This window comes from Hibiscus syriacus, unplaced genomic scaffold, assembly GCF_006381635.1.
Source record: "Hibiscus syriacus cultivar Baekdansim isolate YM2019G1 unplaced genomic scaffold, ASM638163v2 tig00110300_pilon, whole genome shotgun sequence".
NCBI lineage: Eukaryota > Viridiplantae > Streptophyta > Magnoliopsida > Malvales > Malvaceae > Hibiscus > Hibiscus syriacus.
In genome coordinates this window covers 28,414-39,940 of record NW_024062669.1, presented here as the reverse complement: position 1 = coordinate 39,940, position 11,527 = coordinate 28,414, and the positions used below count along the sequence as shown (strand labels likewise).

General features: G+C 36.3%; 1 pseudogene; it reads right to left on the bottom strand.

The window, feature by feature from the left end:
• Positions 1-948: 948 nt before the first annotated feature.
• On the bottom strand, positions 949-11,399 carry LOC120116652 (annotated as a pseudogene).
• Positions 11,400-11,527: the final 128 nt, after the last annotated feature.

Below are 11,527 nucleotides of genomic sequence, written 5' to 3'. Positions count from 1 at the left end.
TCATCGAGGTGTTGCTGCATATGTAAGTTGAAACTTGTACAATAATAATTTTCTAATACATCGTAATAGTGCTTTCCAATGTTAATAACCATTTCTATTATTATTTTTAGATATAATAATCATTTTTTATGAAATTAAGTATAATATTTTTCGATATTCAAATTTTCAAACAAAACATTTCAAAAACCTTAAATATGAGAAAGTACTGCAACCTAAAAATAACAGATTTTTTATGCCTAATTTTATGGATTTTAAAGGATTTTTAAGAAAATCTTAATCAATTACTTGTCTCTAAGAATGATCGTAAAAGACATTGAAAAATTACGATTTTCGACTATGATTAAAAGTAGATGCAAAACTTTTAATTTTGATGAAAATAATGAAAAAAAAAATTAACTTCATGTCAACACCAAATTATTATTTAATTATTAAAAATTATGGATCAATATTATAATTATTAAAGTTAAAGTTAAAATCAATTATATATTTCAATTGATATAAAATTTAACGATAAAATAAATATAAAATATAAAATTGAATGGAACTTAATATAAGTTATCCATAATAAAATCAGAATTAAAATATGGGTAAACTACGCCAATGTTCTCTGATGTTTGAGTAAGTTTTCGTTTTCACCACTAATGTTTCAAAAGTTACAAATAGGTCACTAACGTTATCGTTTGTGACAAAATGGTCACTGGCCGTTAACAGCCGTTAAGAGGCATGACGAAAAATACAGATGGACCATTATCTGCTGAGGTGGATCGTTGACCGCCATTTTGACCGGCTCTTCTTCTTCTTCAACCCATTCCCCATCTTTTTCTTCACTTTTCTTCTTCTTTCTTTCTCTTTACTTTTCTTCTCTTTCTTTCTCTTCACTTTTCTTCATTGTTCATTTAATACCAAAATTTTTGTTCAACATGTTAAAGGTTAATCATGTGATCAGAACTAGCTAAAATCTATTGTGGATTCACCAATGAATGAAATGGGTATTTGGGATACTTTCCCTGCAGTTGTATTCTCTGGCCCCCTTGATTGAAAACTCCAGGATTCCAAGTAAAGCATATATCTCATTTGCTTTTGGATGAGATTTATCAGCAACAAGAAACTCGTGTACATGTCCATTTAGTTGTATCCAACTACAACCCGGGGACTTTCTTTAGTCCTTTCTCTTTAATAAGTCTCCTCATTTTAGCAAATTTGTCCCACTTCCCTGCGGCTCCATACATGTTCTGTAACACCCCCAACCCGTATCCCAACCCGGATACGAGTCAGAGATATTACATTGACTTTTAAAACACAACTCATTACAAATAATAGTAAAATACTTGAAATTATATTACGAAAAAAATACAATAATATACATATGGTAATATAAGTTTACCAAAATATTCAGAGCATACACAACTTAACTCTTTAATTACATGCCAACATCCATTTTCATAACAAAATGACCTATTGATTAAGTTGCTTCTTATCTGATAGTTGCAGGAGTAATGTTGTCCAGCTGCTTAACCTCGATCGTCTACTTTATCGGATCCTACGTGTGAAACACTCACACGCTAAGTCATCGACTTAGTGAGGCAATAATATAATAATAATATCAATAAATATAAAGTAATTGCCAAAATGAGAGGGGTTGCAGTAATAAGATGTATGTAAACAATGCAATAACCAAAACCATGTTTCTTACAAATATACTTATCAAATTCACATTCATAAGTTCTCCTTAGTAAGTTCATTAGCCCATGGTACCATACAGAGAACCTAAGGTATGTGAGTATTGTGAGGTTGTGCACTATGTTGTCACCACAGCTCGTATAATTGCACATAAGTGCCACTTAGAATTGCACCGGAGTGCCGCGTAGAATTGCACCATAGTGCCATATAATAATATCCATAAGGACCACATATCATTCCTTAAGAATCATATACATATGCCAAGGATCAAGTATGTGTCTCACCAGACCTCACACATGTTCCAAAGAATGCATATATGTCCCGAAGGACCACATATCATTCCTTAAGAATCATATACATATACCAAGGATCAAGTAGGTGTCTGACCAGACCTCACACATGTTCCAAAGAATACATATATGTCCCGAAGGATCACATAGACCCTCTACCCTTGGCATGCCAACTATACCTATAGTTCTCATTTACATAACATGGGCTTTCACAATTTATCTAATTCATATCACGTAGACATATTATTTCCATACCTTTATCATATAACTCATATAACTTTTTCTTTCATATTCATGTCCCATAATGCATATGGTATGGATTCATGTCATATATCATCATATGAACTACGATCATGTATCAAAATATTGAATCTAGACTTATCACGAGTCTAGAACTGAATAAAATACATATTCATGCTATGCATATGCACTCACCTAGATTTATTTGTCTTTCCCTCGATTGATCCTACTTGTTGATGGTTCCGGAACTCGATTAGGCTCAATATCTACATAAGCAAAATTTTCAAGATGATTATCAGATGCCTAAGTCTTGAAATTAACCTCTAATAGCCTACCAATTTAAGGGATTGATAGTTTAGTCTCTATTCTTTCTTTTTTTTTTATGGGGGAATCGGTTCCCCCCTGGGGGTATCGATTCCCCTCTATAGTTCTGGAAATTCATATTCGTTTGAGGGAGTATCGATTCCCCTTGAATGGGTATCGATTCTCCTAGCCCAGAAATCCTATTTTGAGCTCGAAATTCACTTCATTTCAGCTTAAACCTTCATATTTTACTTCCTTTAATATTCCTAACTTCCATACACATATTTAAACTCATTCTTATTCCATAATCACTTCTTTAAACCCAAAATTCCATCATTTACATGGCATTCAAGAATCACACTAAATTTTTAAGGTGTTCTAATTCCAATTCTAACACTTCATATCCCTTAATTAACTTGTTGACAAGTTAAATCTCACTTCCAATTCTTATTATGAACTCTAATCTAAGATTTCACTTTTCTACTTCCTTTCTTTAATTCTTCATATACTTCTCCTCTTGAGGTTTTAAAACAATTTAAACTTCCTTTAAGCTTAACCATTGCCTAATGGTCATGAATCAACCATAAATTCATCAAGAAATTCACTAACAAGAAAATCTTACCTTAGCTTGGGTCTCACGTATGAAGAAGAAGAAAGAAGAAGAGGACTCTGGAAGCTTGTTTTAATTTCCTACTCTTCCACGTGGTTAATATAAAACTAACCCCAATAATTATATTGCTATGAAAAAGACCATTTTGTCCTTCTAATCTTCATTCTTTATAATTCAATCCTACACAAAATAATTCAAATAAGTCATTGAACTCTTCCATCATTCTACTTAAATCACCAAATGCTGAAACTTTACAAATTAATCACTAACCTGGCATGGAGGATGTTACAAATCTCCCTCCCTTAAGAAAGTTCGTCCTCGAATTTTCAATAAGAAAAGAGATGGGGATACTGATTCCTCATATCCTCCTCACGCTCCCATGTTGCTTCCTCTACTTTGTGATTCTTCCATAAAACTTTAACCAATGGGATAGTCTTGTTCCTCAATTGCTTAACCTCATGAGCTAAAATTTGAATCGGTTCTTTCTCATAAGTTAAATCCGGTTGTACCTCGATCTCTTCTGGGTTTACGATATGGGAGGGATCCGATCGATATCTCTGAAGCATTGAGACATGGAATACATTGTGCATCTTTTCCATTTCTGGTGGTAAAGTCAATTAGTATGCTACGGGTCCCACTCTTTTTACAATCTCATGTGGTCCAATAAACCGGGGACTTAACTTTCGTTTCCGACCAAACCTCAGTACATTCTTCCATGGAGATACCTTTAAAAACACTTTATCCCCAACTTCAAATTCAATCTCCTTTTTTTTAAGATCATAATAGGACTTTTGCCGATCAGAGGCCACTTTAAGGTTATGTTGAATTTCTCGAACTTTCTGTTCTACATCTTGAATTAAATCCGGACCAAGAACACTTCGATCTTTGAGTTCATACCAATTTAATGGAGTACGACATTTTCTTCCATATAATGCTTCATATGGGGCCATCTTTATACTATACTGATAACTATTGTTGTAAGCGAACTCTACCAGCGGTAAATACTTTTCCCATGATCCTTTGAATTCCATTACGCATGCTCTCAACATATCTTCCAATATCTGAATAGTTCTCTCTGATTACCCATCAGTCTGAGGATGAAAAGCCGTACTAAAGTTTAAACGAGTCCTTAACGCTCCATGCAAAGATTTCCAGAATCTAGAAGTGAATCGAGGGTCTAGACCAGAGACTATGGAAACAGGCACTCCATGCAATCTAATAACTTCTCTAATATACAGCTCTGCATACTTTTCCATAGAGAAATCCATTCTAACCGGAAGGAAATGAGCTGACTCAGTTAATCGATCAACAATTACCCAGATTGATTCTCTTTTGTTCGGAGTCAAGGGTAACCCTGAAACAAAATCCATCGTAACATTTTCCCATTTCCATTGAGGAATGAAAAGCGGTTACAATAATCCTGACGGAACTTGATGCTCAGCTTTGACTTGTTGACATATCAAACACTTAGACACAAATTCGGTGATGCTTCGTTTCATCCCTGACCACCAAAATCGATCCTTCAAATCCATATACATCTTGGTTCCACCCGGGTGCATCGTTAACAGACTGCAATGAGACACAGTTAATATTTATTTCTTCAAGTCGTCATTGTCGGGTATTACAATTCTTCCTTTACAATATAGATTTCCATCTGACTTAATCTCAAAGTCTTTAATCTCTTTGTTCTTTACTTGCTCAATTATTTTCAAACACATTTCATCTTTACTTTGCAATTCTTCTATTCGTTTCAACCATGCTGGTTTAAGGGTTAACTCTGCACAAAGACCACCGTCTCCCGTTAAAGATAATCTTGCATCCATAGCTCGTAAAGCTGCAAACGTCTTTCTACTCAAAGCATCTGCTACCACGTTAGCCTTTTCGGGATGATAGTCAATTATCACATCATAATCTTTTAAGAACTCTACCCATCTAGGTTGCCTCAAATTCAACTCTTTTTAAGTCATCAGGTACTTCTGGCTCTTATGATCCGTATATAAGTAACAACGCTCCCCATAAAGATAATAACGCCAAATCCTGAGAGCGAATACTACAGCAGCCATTTCTAAATCATGAGTGGGGTCATTCTTTTCATGTGGTTTCAACTGTCTTGATGCATACGCTACCACCTTCCCTTCTTGCATTAATACACACCCCAACCCGTTATGGGATGCGTCACTGTATACTACAAAATTCTTACCAGATTCCGGTTGAACCAATATCGGAGTTTCCGTCAGAATTCTCTTTAAAGCTTCAAAACTTTCTTGACATTCAGAGGTCCAAACAAACGGTACATTCTTTCTCATCATCTTTGTTAAAGGCAGTACTATCATCGAAAAATTCTTAACGAATCTTCGATAATAACCGGCAAGTCCAAGGAAACTCTGAACTTCAGATACATTCTTTGGAACTTCCCAGTCCATTATAGCTTTAACCTTCTGAGGGTCTACTCTAATCCCAACTGCCGAGATCACATGCCCTAATAAAATTACTTCGTTTAGCCAAAATTCACATTTGGACAATTTCGCATAGAGATTTTTATCCCTGAGAATTTGCAAAACTAGCCTCAGATGTACGCTGTGCTCTTTAATGGACTTCGAGTAAACCAGTATGTCACCAATAAAGACAACAACAAACTGGTCCAAATAGGGCTGAAAAATCCTGTTCATGAGATCCATGAAAGCAGCTGGTGCATTCGTTACTCCGAATGGCATTACGATGAATTCGTAATGACTATATCTCGTTCTGAAAGCCGTCTTCGGAATATCTTTCTCCTGAATCTTCAATTGATGATAACCCGAACGTAGATCGATCTTCGAAAATACCGAAGCTCCTTTTAGTTGATCAAACAAGTCATCAATGCGCGGAAGGGGATACTTGTTCTTGATGGTCACCTTATTAAGCTGTCGATAATCAATACAGAGACGCATTGATCCATCATTCTTCTTAACAAATAACACCGGAGCTCCCCAAGGTGACACACTTGGTCGAATAAATCCTTTTCCTAACAACTCTTGCAATTGATTCTTTAACTCTTGCAATTCTTTCGGAGCCATCCGATAAGGTGCCATTGCAATTGGAGCGGTTCTTGGCATTACTTCAATTTGAAATTGTACCTCTCTATCTGGAGGTAATCCTGGCAACTCAGCCGGGAAAACTTCAGGGAATTCTTGAACTATTGGAATCTCCTCTAGCCCTTTCTCTATAGCTCTTAAATCTATCACATTTGCAAGAAATCCTTGACATCCCTGTAGCAATAGCTTCTTAGCTGACATTACTGATATTACATTTGCTAAGGGGTTAAACTTTTCACTGCTCACACTTATCTTTGTTCCTCCTGGACTTTTCAGGGTTACCTTTTTTAATCTGCAATTAACATCTCCATAGTAACGGAACAACCAATCCATTCCCAGAATCACTTCAAACTCGTCAAAGGGTAATTCCATCAGATTAGCAGGGAATTCAATTCCCTGAACCTTTATGGGACACCCCTTACAGACTTTATTCACCCGAGCACTATAGCCTAACGGAGTTGTTACTATAATCTCATTACTCGTAGCTTCTAAGGGAATCCTCAATTTCTTTACTAACTTACTTGTAATATAAGAATAATTAGAACCCGGATCAATCAGTACCAATACTAATTTATCATACAACTGAAAAGTACCTGCTATAATATCAGGGTCATCACGGTCTTCACTTGTCTTTAGATTGTACACCCGTACGGTTGATCGAACTTCAGGTTGAGCAGAGAATTCAGACGGGTTCCTTCCTCTGCCTCTTCCTCGTCCTCTTTGTGAGGAAGAACCAATTCTTTCAGATGGTGCAGGCTCACCAACAATCAATGGACAATCCCGTATAAAATGTCCAGCATCTCCGCATCGAAAACAAGTGCCAGCAGCCATCCGACAAGCCCCAGAATGGTTTTTCCCACAGTGCTGACACTGTCTCGCTTAACTCGGAGTAGATATCCCAACACCAGATCCCACTGACTGCGCCTGTCTAGGTCTTGCCTGACTTGCTCCCCTAGCAGACGATGCAACTGATTTTGATCTAGCTTGTGATCGAAATCCCGAGTATCTTCCCCTTTTTGATGGTGCGGATCTAGAAGAAGCACCCGTTCTCTTTGATGTATGAACTCTAAAATCCCCGAATCTCTCATTCTGAGCTCTTTCAAGAGCCTTGGCACGATTAATCACCTCTTGGAACGAGGACAAATTCAATACTATCAGCATCTCTTTCAATCTAGGGCGTAAACCCTCCACAAACAATTCACAAGCCTCTTTTTTAGTAGGCACAAGCTCGGATGCAAACCTACTCAACTTGTTTGAACTCACATTCATACTCATATACAGAGCGGTTCATCTATTTCAAATTCAAAAACTCCTGCTTCATCTGTCGAATAAATTGATCTCCAATGTACTTTTTTTTAAATTCATCTAAGAATAAAGACTAAGTCAATTGGTCACTGGGCATCCTCGTGGTGACGTTCGTCCACCATATTCTCGCCTGACCCCTCAACAACGAGACAACTCCATCTAACTTCTCCACTTCAGAACAGTGGAGACCATCCAACATGATTTTTAAATCATTTAACCAAAGATCTACCGCAACCGGACCTTCTTCGGTTTCTCCCTTAAATTCGGGAGCTCCTAAACCTCTTAACTCTTTTGCTACATTCATCCTTTGAGTTGGTGGAGCAGGAGGTTGCAGACGCGTTAGAATAGCGTCTAACGTTCTGAAGAACATATCTTGATCTTGCACAGGCACTCCTTGAGATGCCTGTTCTTCACCTTGCCTGGCCAGGGCAGGTGAATTACTGCTTTCAGCAGGCCTATCTTCTCCCGCTTCACTTCGGGAGCTATTATGTCCGGACATCTAATAAGAATAAACACATTATTCTATTAGCAAAACATCATACTCATACTATACCAGATCAGAAGTTCTCACTATTTGTTGGCATGTATTCCATTTAAAGACTCTATAGACTCTGGTTTATACCTAGAATCGGCTAAACCATAGCTCTGATACCATTAAATGTAACACCCCCAACCCGTATCCTAACCCGGATACGAGTCAAAGATATTAAATTGACTTTTAAAACACAACTCATTACAAATAATAGTAAAATACTTGAACTTATATTACGAAAAAAAATACAATAATATACATATGGTAATATAAGTTTACCAAAAATATTCAGAGCATACACAACTTAACTCTTTAATTACATGCCAACATCCATTTTCATAACAAAATGACCTACTGATTAAGTTGCTTCTGATCTGATAGTTGCAGGAGTAATGTTGTCCAGCTGCTTAACCTCGATCGTCTACTTTATCGGATCCTACGTGTGAAACACTCACACGCTAAGTCATCGACTTAGTGAGGCAATAATATAATAATAATATCAATAAATATAAAGTAATTGCCAAAATGAGAGGGGTTGCAGTAATAAGATGTATGTAAACAATGCAATAACCAAAACCATGTTTCTTACATATATACTTATCAAATTCACATTCATAAGTTCGCCTTATTAAGTTCATTAGCCCATGGTACCATACAGAGAACCTAAGGTATGTGAGTATTGTGAGGTTGTGCACTATGCTGTCACCATAGCTCGTATAATTGCACCTAAGTGCCACTTAGAATTACACCAGAGTGCCGCGTAGAATTGCACCGTAGTGCCATGTAGAATTGCACCGTAGTGCCATATAATAATGTCCATAAGGACCACATATCATTCCTTAAGAATCATATACATATGCCAAGGATCAAGTATGTGTCTCACCAGACCTCACACATGTTCCAAAGAATACATATATGTCCTGAAGGACCACATATCATTCCTTAAGAATCATATACATATACCAAGGATCAAGTAGGTGTCTCACCAGACCTCACACATGTTCCAAAGAATACATATAAGTCCCGAAGGATCACATAGACCCTCTACCCTTGGCATGCCAACTATACCTATAGTTTTCATTTACATAACATGGGCTTTCACAATTTATCTAATTCATATCACGTAGACATATTATTTCCATACCTTTATCATATAACTCATATAACTTTTTCTTTCATATTCATGTCCCATAATGCATATGGTATGAATTCATGTCATATATCATCATATGAACTACGATCATGTATCAAAATATTGAATCTAGACTTATCACAAGTCTAGAACTGAATAAAATACATATTCATGCTATGCATATGCACTCACTTAGATTTCTTTGTCTTTCCCTCGATTGATCCTACTTGTCGATGGTTCCGGAACTCGATTAGGCTCAATATCTACATAAGCAAAATTTTCAAGATGATTATCAGATGCCTAAGTCTTGAAATTAACCTCTAATAACCTACCAATTTAAGGGATTGATAGTTTAGTCTCTCTTATTTCTTTTCTCTTTTTTTTATGGGGGAATCGGTTCCCCCTTGGGGGTATCGATTCCCCTCTAGCGTTTTGGAAATTCATATTCGTTTGAGGGGGTATCGATTCCCCTTGAATGGGTATCGATTCCCCTAGCCCAGAAATCCTATTTTGAGCTCGAAATTCACTTCATTTCAGCTTAAACCTTCATATTTTACTTCCTTTAATATTCCTAACTTCCACACACATTTAAACTCATTTATATTCCATAATCACTTCTTTAAACCCAAAATTCCATCATTTACATGGCATTCAAGAATCACACTAAATTTTCAAGGTGTTCTAATTCCAATTCTAACACTTCATATCCCTTAATTAACTTGATGACAAGTCAAATCTCACTTCCAATTCTTATTATGAACTCTAATATAAGATTTCACTTTTCTACTTCCTTTCTTTAATTCTTCGTATACTTCTCCTCTTGAGGTTTTAAAACAATTTAAACTTCCTTTAAACTTAACCATTGCCTAATGGTCATGAATCAACCATAAATCATCAAGAAATTCACTAACAAGAAAATCTTACCTTAGCTTGGGTCTCACGTATGAAGAAGAAGAAAGAAGAAGAGGACTCTGGAAGCTTGTTTTAATTTCCTACTCTTCCATGTGGTTAATATAAAACTAACCCCAATAATTATATTGCTATAAAAAAGACCAGTTTGTCCTTCTAATCTTCATTCTTTATAATTCAATTCTACACAAAATAATTCAAATAAGTCATTGAACTCTTCTATCATTCTACTTAAATCACCAAATGCTGAAACTTTACAAATTAATCACTAACCCGGCATGGAGGATGTTACATGTTCAATAGTAAAACATAATTTCTAGCATTTTCAGGTTCCATTGTTAATAGTTTATTGGCTGCAGATTCTGCTAACTTGGTTTCTGAGTGCAGTTTACATGCACTCAACAAGGGCCCCCACACTCGAGTATTAGGTTTGAATGACATTTCGTTGATAAGTTCTCACGCTACATCAATACGTCCGGCGCGCCCTAGTAAATCCACCATGCAGGCATAGTGTTTTTAGTTGGGTTGGCAAGCATAGATTTCCCTCATCTCCTTAAAAAAATACTCGACCTTCTTTAACAAGCCCTGAATTGACACAAGCAGTCAGTAGGCCAAGAAAAGTAACTTGATCCAGTTTCAGATTCAACCGTTTCATCCGATTATACAACTTGAAACATTGTGACCAGTCTCCATGCTTAGCATTAGCACCAATTATCGAATTCCATGTTATGATATCCTTGACATCAATTCCCTCTTCATCAAAAAGCTTTCTGGCCAAAACTATGCATCCACATTTTGTATAACCGATAAGAATTGTAGAATTAACCGATGACAGCAAATTCATATTGAGCTTCAATGAGCATCCATAAAGGGATTTAACTTGTTCTAGGGCCCCTATATTCACACATGCAGACAAGAAGTTGATAACTATAATGAAATCGGCTTTAACTCCATCTATTTTCATCCTGGAGAAAAGAGAAAGAGCATCATGATTCTGGTCATGGTTTACCCATCCTTTGATCATTGAGCTCCATGAAGCCACAATTTTCTATGCTAAATTTTCAAAAACCTTTCGAGCATAGGTTAAACAATCGCATTCATAATACATATCAATAAAAGAATTATGAACAGACACTTGATAGCCTAAATCGTTTGTCATTACATAAGCACGCAGTTGCTTGCCCCACCCAATAGATTTCAACTGCCTGATAGAGGAAATAACAGGAATAACAGTAAACATATTAACATTAATCCCAAAATTTAACAAGCACCTCAAATTATGAACAGAGCTCCATTGTTCATTTAATACTAAAATTAAATTCATTTCAATTTTCAGCTTTTTGATTCGATGCGAAAGAAGAAAAGTGAAGAGAAAGAAAGTGAAGAAAAGTGAAGAGAAAGAAAAAGAAAAGTGAAGAAACAGATGGGGAATGGGTTAAAGAAGAAGAAGAG